Here is a 15,604-nt window from a genome sequence, read left to right as displayed (position 1 = left end):
AAATGACAGAAGGCCTATCTCACTGCAGCTTTGAACAGCTTGAGCAAACAAGTACAAACTGGTTTAAAACACTGGCTATTACAGGCAGAGAAACAGAAACCAGCCAAATTTTCCAATCAAAATAACAGTGTTATAGAAATGCTTTTATCTAGATCAAACCAGACTGATTCTCTCTCCCACAAAGAAACAGCTAGGCTTTTCTAGACAAAAGATTTCACTACAAGCTCCAAAGGTCACAAACAGTAACAGGTATTCAGCTCTAAGAGACAACAAAAAGGAGACTAAATGACAGATGTTAGGAGAAGCTATGTCCCAGATGGGGAGCATGGACGAAGCCAGGACGCAGAGAGAAAGTCTTGTAGTAATGGTTTGAAAAGATGACTGTAAGATAGACCTGATTGAAAGAGGAATTATATTCAAAGTTCTAGCTACATTACTGGAATAGACACTGACCCCAGCAGCCTTTTGTAGTTTGTAGATGGTTAGCAGTTGTTATCTGGTTAGATTGTACAGCATGTGATATAGAATAAAGATATAAAAGCCATTATGAATAGAGAAGAACAGTAGGTACGAGAAGGGTAAATTGGGATTAAATCATCTGAAAATGTCTGGGAATCTTGAAGAATGGGTATGTGGACAAGATGAGCAAAAAATGGGATTAATTAGTCTGAAATTTACTGAAAATCTTAATCAATGAGTATGCAGATACTGGGGACCTGTTTTCTATTTTCTGGGATTTGCATCTGTATGCCTAATGATTTGAGAGCAGTGTAAATAAAAACTTTATTGAGAGTATGTGAAGTCAGGTGATTTTAATGAGGGAGGAAGCTGTTTGCAGGGAACAGTTTCAGTTACTCTGTTTGGAAATAGCATGTTAAAGGGGGGGGGGGGTGATCCTTTTAGGTGAACAGAGATTTTTCATCACAGCTGGTTAATATAAAATAAAATGGTGAATAACGGATGTAGAAATGAACTGAGATAGACAAAGTTAGGAATAGTCTCAGTCATAGCTGGCCTACATGAGATAGCATGTCAGTTTATAGCTGGTTGCTAGCCATGAAGTGCAGGAGATCATTGAGAAACCAAGCCCAGATTCCCAAATTGCACCATAGTATTGCTTGGTTAACTGACTTGTTCAAGGTCACACAGTAGACAAATGAAGGCTGAGGGAATCCAACCCTGTACCACAGGAAGTAGCTCATTAGCAGTTTGTAATCTTATTCTTCTATACTAAATGCAAGAGTGCGAAAATAATGAATCTAGCTAAGATCTGTAGTGCACCGTTCTTGTTGAAGATGAGCCAGAACTTGATTTAAAGCAATTTTGTCATAACTAGTTCTTAGCCCTACAAACAAACACTGCGGTCAGTCCAATGTGAATGTAAAACCATGAAGATGGCTTTTTACAAAACAATAAGGGACTTTCATGGTTAGGAAATTGGAGAGATAGAAAAAGATCTACAGTGACCCTGAAGTTGCATTTTAGTAAGCAGCTGCTAAATTAGTTCAGACTGTCTGAGGAGATTCTCTTATTAGTTCATTAAGGATGAAACACATAATGAGATCCCCTCCTTATTCCATTAAGTAAGATGAAACATATGAAAACAAGTAGAACTAGTGTATTTATTTGCTTATCATATCCCATTTTGAAGAAACAAAGTTTTGAGGAAGCAGGCACAGAGAAAAGGAATTTATAAATCACCCCATTTGTCTTACTGGGGTACAGGTGATAATGTCTTTTGCACTGGCAATATATGGGGAGAACCTCCCATGTAAAATAATTATCTTTTTCAAACCCATTGTAATGTACCTCAGATTATTGGGTTTCTTAAACATAAAATTAGCTGAGCTAATCTCATGTCAGCTTCATGAACAAGATATGTTAACAGCCTAAGACTTTACACACTCTTTAGAAAATGACTATTTGTACTGCTATCCTACTGGTTGAAACATCACAACGTTATGCTAAACTAACTTGCATGAAAACCTGGTGAGGGCAAAGTAAAATATGTCTCAGTGCTCTCATCGTCAATCAGTTTCCTACCGCCCTTATGAAACACCACCCATTCTGTTGCTAAGCCCCAGTTTCCTCCTTGCTGACTGGCTCACAGAAAAATTGAAATTTCTGCACAGCAGATCTCTCAAGCCCTACTTTCCCTGTGCTCAAAATTAGAAATAGGGGTACAAATGGATAAAGATTGTATTTATTAATTTTCTTTATAATTAGTGTACACTGCTGCCCCTACCCCAAATAAGCTTTCAGATGTGACATTGTTAAGGAAATGTTGACCCAGTGTTTCATAAATAACTACTGCTGCTGCCTTTGGATGACTTCAGTCAGCATATCTAATGATAATTTTCCATATTGTTAAATGATAAATAATGAATATGAATAATGAAAACGTCACATATTGAGGGTAATGCCTTTTCCAGTGCACAAGATGGAAATCAAGAAAAGTGACATTTTGACTCCATTTTACACCAGAAAATCAGGAAAGTACATTTATTCTACTGCTTTAATTGTATTTTTTTATTTTCTTATTCTGCTGCATTTTCTGTGTTTTACCCAAGGTTTCAAAGTTACAGCTAAATATGGCTAATAGCACAGCTACCTTAGTGATACATTATATTTAAGATTTTTTTTTTTTGCTTTTATGTGGGTTATTCCATGTTTGCTGCATTTTTTTTCTGGTTCCATAGTTTCAGGCTAAACAAGGAGAAGATGAGAGTGAGCTGTCTGTTTGGAGGCAGGATCTATCAGATCATGCATGCACTTAGGTCTTTATACCACAAGTACCAGTAAGACATGGTCATAGTTCATGTGGGTGTAACTGACCTAAGATGTATCTCACTGGACCATATGGAGAGAGACTTGATGTTGATCTCTGATTATATGTCCCAGGTGGGTTTGAATCTAGCCTTGGGTAGCATCCTACCTTTAGAAATGATGATACCATCGTTCCAGCAAAAAATTATTGACTTCAACAATTGGCTTACTTTGTGGTGTCACAACAAGGGAACCCAATATGTTTCATCCTGGGGAAACATAATCGACAAACCACAATGCTTCATTAGAGATGGTTTGCAAGTGTCACCACTTGGCTTTTGGATTCTGGCAAAAACGTTATCCCCATACTGCCTTCTATAGGCTGTGCCAAGTTGTTAAACCCTCCAACATAGCAACAATCACTCACGACTACCTAAAGGTACTGTTGCTCAGTGCTGGGAGTTGAAGTAAAAAAACTGCACTCCTGAAAGCAGTCCTCACCATGGAGAATGCCGACATAGAGACACAGAGACATGGTTCAGAACCATGGAAAGCACCTCTGCTATCAAAGGCTACTGTGCCTTTCATACATTTTGGTCCCCCTCAGCTCAGGCTAAAACAAAAGGAGGAGGTGGCTCAGTGTTTATAAAGGACAAGTACAATGTTAGACTGGTCCAACAACATGACTCACTTGAGCTGCTCCATGCCCAACTAACAACAGGTGTGACTCCCTATCATGTCCTTCCTAGCTACAGATCCCCTAACATGAGTTTGGAAAGCCACACCTCCTACCTACACCTACTGCAATCTCTTAACATTCAGCCTAGCACCATGCTTATGAGTGACTTCAACTACCCTTCCTTAAACTGGGAGGTGTATACAAGCCATAATTCACTTTTTCATAGGTTTTTGGACTTTGACAACACAAAAACCCTGGAGTAACTAGCTAGCTCCCAACTAGAGGCAGAAATATCCTAGACCTAGTACTCATGAACATGGGGGGATGCTGTTCCCTCCTGTGCATTAACTCCTCCCTGGTAAGATCTCACCACAAAATGATCTCCTTTAGTATTAAAATTAACCTAGAACCCCCATCAACTTCCAAACCTGTTGAGAACTTTACTGAGGCCAATTACCTCAAACTAAGTGACAGGTTATTAAACTCCCAAGCCCCGCTGAACCCAGATGACAATGGAGGCCTACTCTGTGCTATACACAAAAGCATTGTGCAACCACATTCATGGCTGCACAGAGGAGGCAGTACCTGTCCAAATCAAATCTATGATTCCTGGCAAAAATAAACCACTTTGGTGGACCCCTAGCATAAATAGACTATTCAACAAAAGGAAAAAAAATACTCTCCAAAGCCAAGAAGGAACACACAAAACAGTGTAAAAAGACACTCACCAGTCTAAACAAACAAATTAGAGAAACTGTTTGAATCTGCCAAAGCACACTGCAACACAAAGATAGCTTCCCTGGTGAAAGATAAGCATACGTCTTTTTTAATTATGTTTGTAACCACAGGGGAAATGCTCAGCAATGTGCTGAGATAATCAAGAATGGTAACACTTACACCCAACCTGAAACCATAGTAAGCTCACATGCTGACAAGCTCAGTTCAAACTCCCTCCCATCACCTATTACTACATCCAACGAATACCTGCAATCATTCCCCTACCAGTCATCAAGCTGGAAAAGGTCCTTACTGTGCTCACTAAACCCAAAAACAAAACCTCCATGGGTCCCAACAACATTCTAGGATGCTTGTTAAATAGCTTAAAACTTAATCTATCAGTTCCACTAGAAATCCTTTTTAACCACAGCCTGCAGAAGGGTTTTGTCCCAGAGGATTGGAAGACTGCAACAGTTGCCACTCTACTCAAGGGGTACGCATCAACTGACCCAGGGATCTAAAGACCCATAAGCTTGACAAGTTTTATCTGCAAGGATATGGAGGGAATTAACATGAACCTTTTCAATAATCATGTAGGAAATCTCCAAACACTGCACCGGACCCAATTTGGCTTTGTCAAAGGGGGTCTTGCCTGGTCAGTCTGGTAAACTTCTTTGAGAAATTCACTTGGGACATTGATAAGTATAAAATAGTACACTAGACCTGTACAAAGCTTTAAATACAATCACCCAATGGGGGATCATTGATCAACCTACTGAGTTAGGCATAAACCCCTACATTTTTCAACGGCAACCTGATTGCTGGTAGACCTAGTTCTCATATTAGCATTCTGTACTGGACAGGCGTTCTTGTCTCTAGGTCATGTAAAAACATGTCCTCTCTCAAAGTCACTGGTATCCCCAATCTTCTCTTTTTTTCTGTTGTATGAGCCTTCTCTCATAAAATAGGATACCATCTAACATGTTTTCCAAAACAGTCAATTAATTTATGTGAAAATTTGGCATACAGCTTCTCTTGCTGCTCTTTAACAGAGGCTCTCAATGAGTTCTCTTCTGGTTTGAAATATTCATTTAATAAAGTCATATATTTAAGGCTCACCTCTAGATTAAGTTGTTGCCAACTAGCTAGTAGCTCAGGATATTGGACGCCATAGGTAGGCATTTGTAGCACTCTTAAACCTCGCAGCACAATTTTACGACTGATGCTTACCTCACAATGTTGTCTCTGTACTTGCAATCATTTAAGTTACTTTCTAAAACTTAAACAATTGCAAGTACAGTGACAACATTTTGAGGTATGCATCACTCATAAACCCCTACATTGTCAGATAGATAGCATACTGGCTCACTGACAAGACACATGTTGTGTCCAGATAGGTGAATACACTTACAATAAGAAACCTGTTGCTACGGCTCAGTGTTGGAACCACTTCTGTTTGGTATATACTTTTCTGAAGGGAAGGCCAATGTTAGGGGCCTCTGGCTCACTAAATTTGCAGATGACTGTAAGCTGGGAGCAATCACTGAATCCCCAAATGATGTTTACATACTACAAAAAGACCTAAAAATGACAAATGACTGGTGTCAAAACCATGGTCTGAGACTAAATGTAGTAAAATCCATAATCATACCCTTCCGTAAATCAGATATTCTTGCAAATTACAATATTGATAGCATTCCCCTAAAAGTAGATTTAGTGGTGAGGGATCTAGGAACACAGATAGATGGTGAACTAAACTTTGATCACCAGGTAGCTACAGTAGTGAGAAAATCTTTCAGCGTGCCTCAACTTACAAGTAAAGGCATGGCATCCAGATCAAAGGAAGGCATAATTCCATTGTACTTAACCCACATCAGGCCCATAATCTAATACAATGCTGCCTTCTGCATGTACCTAACTAGGCATTTATACCAACTGGAGAGGACCTAGAGGTTTCTCACTAAAAATACAAAGCATAAGACACATATCTTATGCAGACCAACTAAAGGCACTATACCTTTGCTCCATTTCATATTGTTTATTAAAAGATGACTTACATCTGACCTACAAGGCATTCTCTGATCCATCTCTGATAAAAATGTTACATGTTCACAAGAAAAATTATATGACAGTGTGAAGACTGGGGGAAGATGGACAAAGGCTGCCAGCCTAGTCAAATAGAATTTAATACATAATTCTATAATTTGTAAATATAAATGTAAAATACAGACTTGTTTCTTAAATGAAAGAAAACACTGTAAAATGTGAACTTCAAGATTGTAGCAACATTGCCATCTGCTGTAAGGAAAACTAAGCCAAGCATTTCATCTATTCTTTTGAAGTTAAAATTATGTCTTGTATACCCTTTTGATCTAAATAGTGGTGCCAAAGAGGCTAACTGAACACATTCTTTCTATTGTCTTAACTTAAGGAATAATTACTAGAGTGTACATGTAAAATGTCTTTTATTGCTGTAGTTTCCTGAGCAGGTGTTAGTTTGTTAAATAATGCAGCCTTTTGGCCTGAGAACTTCAGACTAAGTGTCAAAATGATGTAATGTGTATACTGGGAAAACTTAAGTGTCAAAATGACGTAATCTGGGAGGGCCCAGCAAAAATGTGTTAGCGATTTTAAAAACTATTGTTCAGGGAGAGACTGTAAGCATTTTGATCTTGATATCCAACCTTCAGCACTGCCTTATGGTCTCTATATGTAAGTAGTATCTTAGAAGTATGTTTTCTTGTAGAAATAGCTATGACTGTAAAGATTAGACTTAAGTATTTTTCTGTTATATCAGAACTTTCCTACTGTATTGTTTTAAGTTTCTGTGTGATCTCTGAACTCTTAGATATCACTGTGGTGTAGTAGTAGTATTGTCTTGTGTTTTTAAGTATTTATTATTAAATGTTTTAAAAACCTTTTACCTGTGGCTGGTTTGTGTAAAGATAAGTAGGCTCTAGAGTACATTGCATATTTATAGAGTTTATTGTACAAGGCCACCCTAATAAGCCTTAAGACTGTTTAGTCACATTACCAAATGGATAAAAATATTGCACAGTAATAATTGGGCACCCTTTTAAGGGCCTTTGGGTAGCTGATAAGTATTAACTGGTGGTGGCAGAAATTACTACTGTATAGTTTGGGTAAGGGGGCATGGCTGGAGAATCTGTGTGAGCCTTTCCCAGGACTGTCTGTGAAGTTGTATAAATACTTATCTCAAAGTATATGTGGTGTGTCAGCTACCTGGGCAGGGACACAAAGCACTGGTGGGACAGAGAAGGTACTGGAGGTTAGCTTGCCAGCTAGGCTGAGATCTGGACCCTATAGCTGTGCCAGTGGGGAGTCTTATTGAGGACCTGGGGAGCAAGGGAGCAACCAGCCCCAGACTAACTGTGATCTCTGTGTGCACTTAAGGGAAATTGCACTTTACTGTGTGTATTTATTATCCTTTCCTGTTATATGAGATGCCCTCTCAGGTGTTAGTGGTGAGGATTGAGGCTCTTTGATTGCTGGGCCAGGGCACAGCTGTCACATAGTGGTTGGCAGCGGTTGGGATAAGATATCCTCACGTGTGGTTTGCAGTGGTGTGGGTAGAGTGAATCCTGTAGCTTATGTACAGTGATCTCTGAAGGTGTTTTGTACTCTAAATCAGCCATGCGGTGAATACTCAAGAGTTCAGATCACAATTGTTCTATTTCTTTTGTTAGCTTAGTTAGTCAGGGTGAGCAGGCAGCATGTCAGCACAGGAGTATGGAAAGCTGAGAAGGAGCCAGCTGGTGGAGATGTGCCAGGATAGTGGACTGGTGCATGGAAACCTGACAAGGCAGACCTGATTGCAATCTTGGTTACAGCTGCATCAGAAAACAGCATCCAGGAGGACGATCAGACTGGCAGTGGAGATACAATATCCTCAGAGAATGGACAGCTCAACCTTTCTGCAAAGGACAATCAGACTGGCAGTGGAGATACAACATCCTCGGAGAATGGACAGCTCAACCTTTCTGCAGTGGGCTTAAAAATACAGCTGGAGCTAAAGAGACTTGAGTTGGTGGCCAGCCGTTTGGAGATAGAAGCCAAATAAAAAGAGCATCAGAAGAAGCATGAGAGGGAAATGCTGACTCTTCATCAGAGTCATGGAGGTAATGGGGAAGGGAGTAACCGGACACCAGAAGCACAACAGGTCAGTAAATTTCTTCTGCAATTTAAAGAGGGGGATAATTTTGATTGTTTTATTCACATGTTTGAAAGGGTATGCAAACAGTATAGTGTTGACCAAAGGCTCTGGGTATGGTTTCTGACCCCCCGTACTCCATGGGAAAGCTGTAGCTTGTATATCACAAATGCCTGACTCTGTCTGTTTTGATTATACTGCTGTAAAAAATGTATTTTAGAATATTTTATGCTAACACCTAAAATGTATAGGAAAAAGTTTCACGAGCATAGACGCAAGGCAGATGAAAATGTATGTGAATATGTTGCTGAACTGAGCACTTATTTTTATAGCTGGGTGAATGGATGTCAGGTCACCACTTCTGAAGGGCTGCTAGACCTTTTGGTGAGGGAACAAGCCTTTAGCACTTTGCCTGAGGACATGAGGATCTGGTTAGTTGATAGACAATGTGCTACTTCAGATGAGTTGGGGAAGAAGGGAGACCTATACCTGGCAAGCAGAGCAGCCCTGCACAGGAAGGGGACCCCCAGTACTGCTCATGGGTCTAAAGGAACCCATGGTGGGCAGCACAGTCTGCACCAACAACATCTGCCAGTAGCAGGGGAAGCCACTAGTCCAGGTACATGTCCAGGAGCTAGGGTTAAATATTTTGAATGCAATCAGTGGGGCCATGTGGCATACAGGTGTCCATGGAGGCAAGGTGGGGAACCAAAGGTGTAGGAGCCAGTAAGTGGGAAAGACAAAATGCCAATAGTAGATTGTATTGAGACAATAGGGGTATGGAACTACCATCCTGCAGATGTCCTGAGAGGGAAGGATTTGGATGCGACAGTACCATGTACTTATGTAGTTATACGCAGTGAGGCTAGGAGACAAGCATTTGGGTCTGGTAGCCTGGGGGAGACCCAAACAGACAGCATACTTGCAGCCAGGACTGCTGAGGTGGTTACTTCAGGAAGGGAGCTATGCTGTAGCAGTGAGACTGAAAGTGAGCCACAGCTGCTTGTGGGTACTGATGGCCCCTTGGACAGAGTGACTGCAAAGGTAGAGGTGAGTAGTAGTACTCAGGCTGACAGAGAGGCACCTCTATCAGAGAATGCCAGACTTCCTATGGAAGGGGAGCTGGGAAGGGTTACAAGGAGAGAGTTGAGACAGGCTAAGCTCTCAGACCCTACATTGCAAGGCCTGAGGCAGCTAGCTAGGGAGGCACCTGATTCTCAAGGGAAGGGGGAATCTGTATACTGGGACAAAGGGTTACTATACAGAGAGTGGACCCCTGAGGGAGGGCTAGAAGGTGAGAGAGTACAGCAGTTGGTAGTGCCTAGAGCCTACTGTCTGGTGATTCTAGCCATAGCTCATGATATTCCCTTTGCAGGTCATATGGGCATAAACACATATAAAGAGGCATATTATGCAGAACTGCTATTGGCCTGGAATTTCCAGAGATGTAACAGGGTAGTGCAGGACCTGTGAGCAGTGCCAAAAGGTAGGTAAGGCAAGAGACAAGGTGAGAGCTCCTTTGATGCCTTTGCCTGTGATTGAGGAGCCATTTCAGAGGGTAACTATGGATATTGTGGGTCCTCTGAGTACCCCAAGTTCCACAGGGAAAAGGTATATCCTAGTGGTAGTGGATTATGCTACACAATACCCTGAGGCAGTGGCTTTGTCCTCCATTGAGGCAGAGAAGGTGGCAAATGCTTTGTTAGAGATTTTCAGCAGGGTAGGTTTCCCAGAAGAAATACTGACTGACCGACGTGCCAATTTCATGTCAGACCTGCTGGCTTGTCTGTGGAAGTCCTGCGGGATGAAGCACTTGAAGACCACCCCCTACCATCCCCAGACTAATGGTCTTGTTGGGAGGTTAAACTCTACAATCAAGTCCATGCTAAGGACAGTTGCAGATCAGTTTAAGAAGGAGTGGGACAAATATTTGCCCCATCTGTTGTTTTCTTACAGTGAGGTTCCCCAGGAATCCACAGGTTTTTCACCCTTTGAGTTGCTGTATGGGCACAGGGTGAAGGGACCTCTCGATTTAATTTGAGATAAGTGGGAAGGTGAGTGTGAGTCTCACAAGGACTCTGTTGTGGCATATGTCCTAAACCTCAGGACAAGGCTCAGGGAACTCATGTGCTTGGCCAAGGAGAACCTGGCAGAAGCCCAACAACAGAAAAAGGTGTGGTATGACAGGAATGCTCGAGCTAGAGAGTATGCTGTGGGGCAGCAGGTAATGGTTCTCATTCCTGTCAGACACAACAAGCTGCAAGCAGCTTGGGAGGGACCCTACAAGGTGGTAAGAAAGGTTAGTGATGTTAACTACATGGTGGAAGTGCTAGGCAGATTGCAGGGGCACAAACTGCACCATGTTAACATGAAAACTTACCATGATAGGGAGGCCCTAGTGCTGAGTATTTGCAGTGGATTGCAGGAGGAGTCTGAGGGAGATCTGGGGACTGATCTCCTCAGTGAGGCTTGGGCTGACACCTTGGTGGAAGGGGCAGCAATGTCCCAGCAGCTATCTCCTACCTAGGTTTGAGAAATTCAGGCAGTTTTGCAGGAATTTGGGGACTTGTTCACTGGGAAATCAGGGTGCACCCACCTGATGCAGCACCAGGTGGATACAGGACCTCAAAGGCCTATTAGGCAGGCCCCTTGTAGGATGCCTGAGAGAGTCAGACAGACTCTGAGGGAGGAGGTACAGGAGATGTTGGAACTAGGGGTGATTCAAGAGTCCAACAGTCCCTGGGCCTCCCCAGTGGTGCTGGTGCAAAAGAAGGATGGCAGTACCAGGTTCTGTGTGGATTACAGGAAATTAAATAGTCACACAGAGTCAGATGCTTAACCCATGCCTAGGACAGATGATGCCCTAGAGCATCTGGGTGGGGCTAAGTATCTTACAACCACTGATCTTACCAGGGGTTACTAGCAGGTGCCCTTGACTCCCAGTGCTAGAAAGAAGTCAGCCTTTGTGACTCCTTTTGGCTTGTACGAGTTCACAAAGATGCTCTTTAGGATGCAGAAAGCCCAGCGACTTTCCAGAGGCTGGTGGATAATATCCTAGCAGAAGCAGGAGGGTTTGCCCTTGCTTACCTAGAGGATATTGCCATCTACAGCCATTCCTGGCCAGAGCACCCTCAGCATGTCAAAGAGGTGCTGGGCAGACTACAGAGGGCAGGGTTGACCATTAAGCCAAGCAAATGTCAGGTGGGTATGGCAGAGGTCTCCTACCTAGGACATACAGTAGGGAGTGGTAAGATAAGGCCAGAGCCTGCCAAAGTGGAAGCTATTCAGGCATGGTCTGCACCTATTACCAAAAAGCAGATGAGAGCATTCTTAGGGACAGCAGGATACTACAGAAAGCTTGTCCCTAAGTTATAGTACCATAGCTGCTCCCCTCACAGACCTGACAAGGAAGACCAGGCCAGATAAGGTAGTGTGGACCCTAGCATGACTTGACAAGGAAGAACAGGCCAGATAAGGTAGTGTGGACCCCAGCACGTGAGCAGGCATTTCAGAAGCTTAAAGAAGCTTTGGGAGGACCCCCTGTGTTAGCCAGTCCAGATTACAGCAAATAATTTGTTGTGCAGGTGGATGCTTCAAACCATGGGGTGGGGGCTGTACTTAGCCAGATTTCTTCAAAGGGGAAGAGCACCCAGTGGTTTATCTCAGTCGTAGGCTCCATACCAAGGAGGAATGCTATGCAGCTGTAGTAAATGAATGCCTAGCCATAGTGTGGGCACTACAGAAACTTCAGCCTTATCTGTATGGAAGAAAATTCACTGTAATGACAGATCACAACCCCCTAATATGGTGAAACAGAGCCAGCCAGCAAAATGCCAAGTTGCTAAGATGGAGCCTGGGGTTGGAAGCATATGATATGTCAGTGCAACACTGTAATGTGATTAGCAATGCCCATGCAGATGGGGTCTCAAGACAGGGAATGGAGTGAGGTACCCTCAGATGGACCTAACCTTCTCAAGCAGCATTTCACAAGGGTCATTTGAAAAACTAGCTTGAGTTCTCCAGGGGGGAAGAGATGTGAAGATTGGGGGAAGATGGGCGAAGGCTGCCAGCCTAGTCAAATATAATTTGATACATAATTCTATCATTTCTAAATATAAATGTAAAATACAGCCTTGTTTCTTAAATGAAAGAAAACACTATAAAATGTGAACTTCATGATTGTAGCAACATTGCCATCTGCTGTAAGGAAAACTAAGCCAAGCATTTCATCTGTTCTTTTGAAGTTAAAATTATGTCTTGGATACCCTTTTGATCTAAATAGTGGTGCTGAAGAGGCTAACTGAACACATTTTTTCTATTGTCTTAACCTAAGGAATAATTACTAGAGTGTACATATGAAGTGTCTTTTATTGGTGTAGTTTCCTGAGCAGGTGTTAGTTTGTTAAATAATGTAGCCTTTTGGCCTGAGAACTCCAGACTAAGTGTCAAAATGATGTAATGTGTATACAGGGAAAACTTAAGTGTCAAAATGATGTAATCTGTGAGGACCTAATAGAAATGCGTTAGTGATTTTAAAAACTATTGTTCAGAGAGAAACTGTAAGCATTTTGATCTTGATATCCAACCTTCAGCACTGCTTTATGCTCTCTTTATGGAAATAGTATCTTAGAAGTATATTTTCTTGTAGAAATAGCTAGGACTACAAAGATTAGATTTAAGTGTTTTTCTGTTATATCAGAACTTTCTTACATTATTGTTTTAAGTTTCTTTGTGATCTCTGAACTCTTAGATATCACTGTGGTGTAGTAGTATTGTCTTGTGTTTTTAATTATTTATTATTAAATATTTTAAAAACCTTTTACCTGTGGCTGATTTGTGTAGAGATAAGTAAGCTCTAGAGTACATTGCATATTTATAGAGTTTATTGTACAAGGCCACTCTAATAAGCTTTTAGACTGTTTAGTCACATTACCAATTGGATATTAATATTGCACAGTAATAATTAGACACTCTTTTAAGGGCCTTTGGGTAGCTGATAAGCATTAGCTGGTGGTGGCAGAAATTACTAATGTATAGTCTGGGTAAAGGGGCACAGCTTTAGAATCTGTATCAGCCTTTCCCAGGAGTGTCTGAAAAGTTGTATAAATACTTATCTCAAAGTGTGTGTGGTGTGTCAGCTACCTGGGCAAGGACACGAAGCACCGGTGGGACAGAGAGGGTACTGGAGGTTAGCTTGTCAGCTAGGCTGAGATCTGGACCCTATAGCTGTGCCAGTAGGGAGTCTTATTGGGGACCTGGGGAGCAAGGGAGCAACCAGCCCCAGATGGACTGTGATCTCTGTGTGCACTTAAGGGAAATTGTACTTTAATGTGTGTATTTGTTATCCTTTCCTCTTATATGAGACGCCCTCCCTGGTGTTAGTGGTGAGGATTGAGACTCCTTGATTGCTGGGCCAGGGCACAGCCGTCACAGACAGTTTCATGTTATATGTACCTGAACTTTATTTGTGAATGTAACAGATCTTGCTAGAAAACAAAGCCCATCCCTCACCCTCTTCAATGTTACAGCTAACAGACAGTTTTGGATAGGTGTGCAGATCATCTTAGCGGTAGCAATGGCTATTCTCATGGCAGGAGAGCAATTGCTGCTGTGGAATCTAGTATGATTGTTTACAGTTGCTGTTTGTATTGGCTTTTCACTTTCCCTGTTTGTTTTATATTGCTGCAGGTTTGGAGTGCACACTCAAAAAATGCAGGCACTTTAAATTTCAGTTTTACCTGGCACAGCCTAACTCATGCAAATCCCATTAGTAAGAGGAGTTACTGATATGTACAGGTGTAGCAAGATACAAATAGCTGCACAAAGCACTGAACCATATACATTGTCTTCCATAAGCAGTTTTTAGCAGCCCATTGCTGTGCAGTCACACATAATATTAAACTACTTCAATTACTCATATAGACCTATATTAACTAATGTAATCTACTTTATGCCTAATAACTATCTCAATAAACTCTAGAATTCTGAATTAAGTTCTAAAATTCTCTGTGAATTAAATTTAAATTCTAAAACACACTGGATAATATGGAAGGACAGCCTACTTCTTTCACCCTATCCTGTAGTCTCACAGAACTTAGTAACCTTAGGTAATGCAGTAACTGCCTTATGTTCACAAAAATGAACTCAAATAACTGTTTGTGAATTATTCAGATATTTAACAGATAAGGAGGCCTCACTCTCCTTACAAAGTACTGTGAGCTTCACACATGTACAGCATGTGTAAACAAGCTTAAAGCAGCTAGTTTGTACATTAAAAAGCACTAATGTCAAATCTTAGCACCATCTAACCTAGTCTAGTGCCAAACCCCAGACACCACCCTAGGAAACCTCTGTATAACACAGTTCACAACCTACAGTAGCCCACTCAAATACAGGTCCAGACAACATGGATATTTAATTTCCAGAGATCTCCGTTGCCAGCATGGTAGAAATAGGCATCCTGAGATAATGTAGCAATTGTCTCATGTTCAGACAACCATTAAATCCTTAAAAAAACAAACACAGTATGCAAGAGATACACATACACAATTTCACTGGAGGCAAAAATCTGTCATACATACATGATTGTCATGAACACACACACTACATCCATCACACATGGTGACAACAACACACACATAGATGATAGAAAACTTGTGCTGTGGCACTAAAAAACAGTCTTCCCAAACTGTAAAGACTTCCTATGCATATAAATGGCATTGCCTATCCTCATCAATGTCTGAAGCACTCACCAAAAACAGAACCAAATACCATAAATATGCATAGGCCCAGTGAAGCCGAAAGAGCAAAGTCTGTAAGGCAAGCAAACACATACATTACACAGGACTCTTGTCATAGGGGACTCCATTGCATGACACACAGATGCCCCCCTCATCAGACTGAACAAGGAGAAGATAAAGGTTAGTTGCTTATCTGGAGCCATTATCCACCAAGTTATGCATGCACTCAAATTATTACACCACAGGTACCAGTATGATGTTATCATAGTCCATGTGGGTGTTAACAACCTGAACTATACTTCTCTGGACTTTATTAAGAGAGAAATAAGTGATCTTTCTGAATATGTCTGTCAGGCAGGTATGTGGCTTACATTGATCACCATTCTACCTTTACCAAGGATGATGCCACAGTATGAACAAAATATGACTGACTTCAATAATTGTCTTAGTTTCTGGTATTTTTCCAGGGTGATTTAATATTTGTCAGCATGAGAGGACATGGTTAACATACCACATTGCTTTGCAATGGAT

General features: G+C 41.5%; 1 protein-coding gene across 4 annotated transcripts in view; it reads right to left on the bottom strand.

Annotated features, from left to right (window-relative positions):
• COL8A2 (collagen type VIII alpha 2 chain) overlaps positions 1-15,604 on the bottom strand; it is a 1,617,206-nt gene that overhangs the window by 1,324,466 nt on the left and 277,136 nt on the right. The window lies entirely within an intron of this gene.

Source organism: Protopterus annectens, chromosome 1.part2 (genome assembly GCF_019279795.1).
Source record: "Protopterus annectens isolate FY-2018-M chromosome 1.part2, PAN1.0, whole genome shotgun sequence".
Lineage (NCBI taxonomy): Eukaryota > Metazoa > Chordata > Ceratodontiformes > Protopteridae > Protopterus > Protopterus annectens.
The sequence above is the reverse complement of the archived record's forward strand: the minus strand, read 5'-3'. Positions and strand labels throughout refer to the sequence as shown.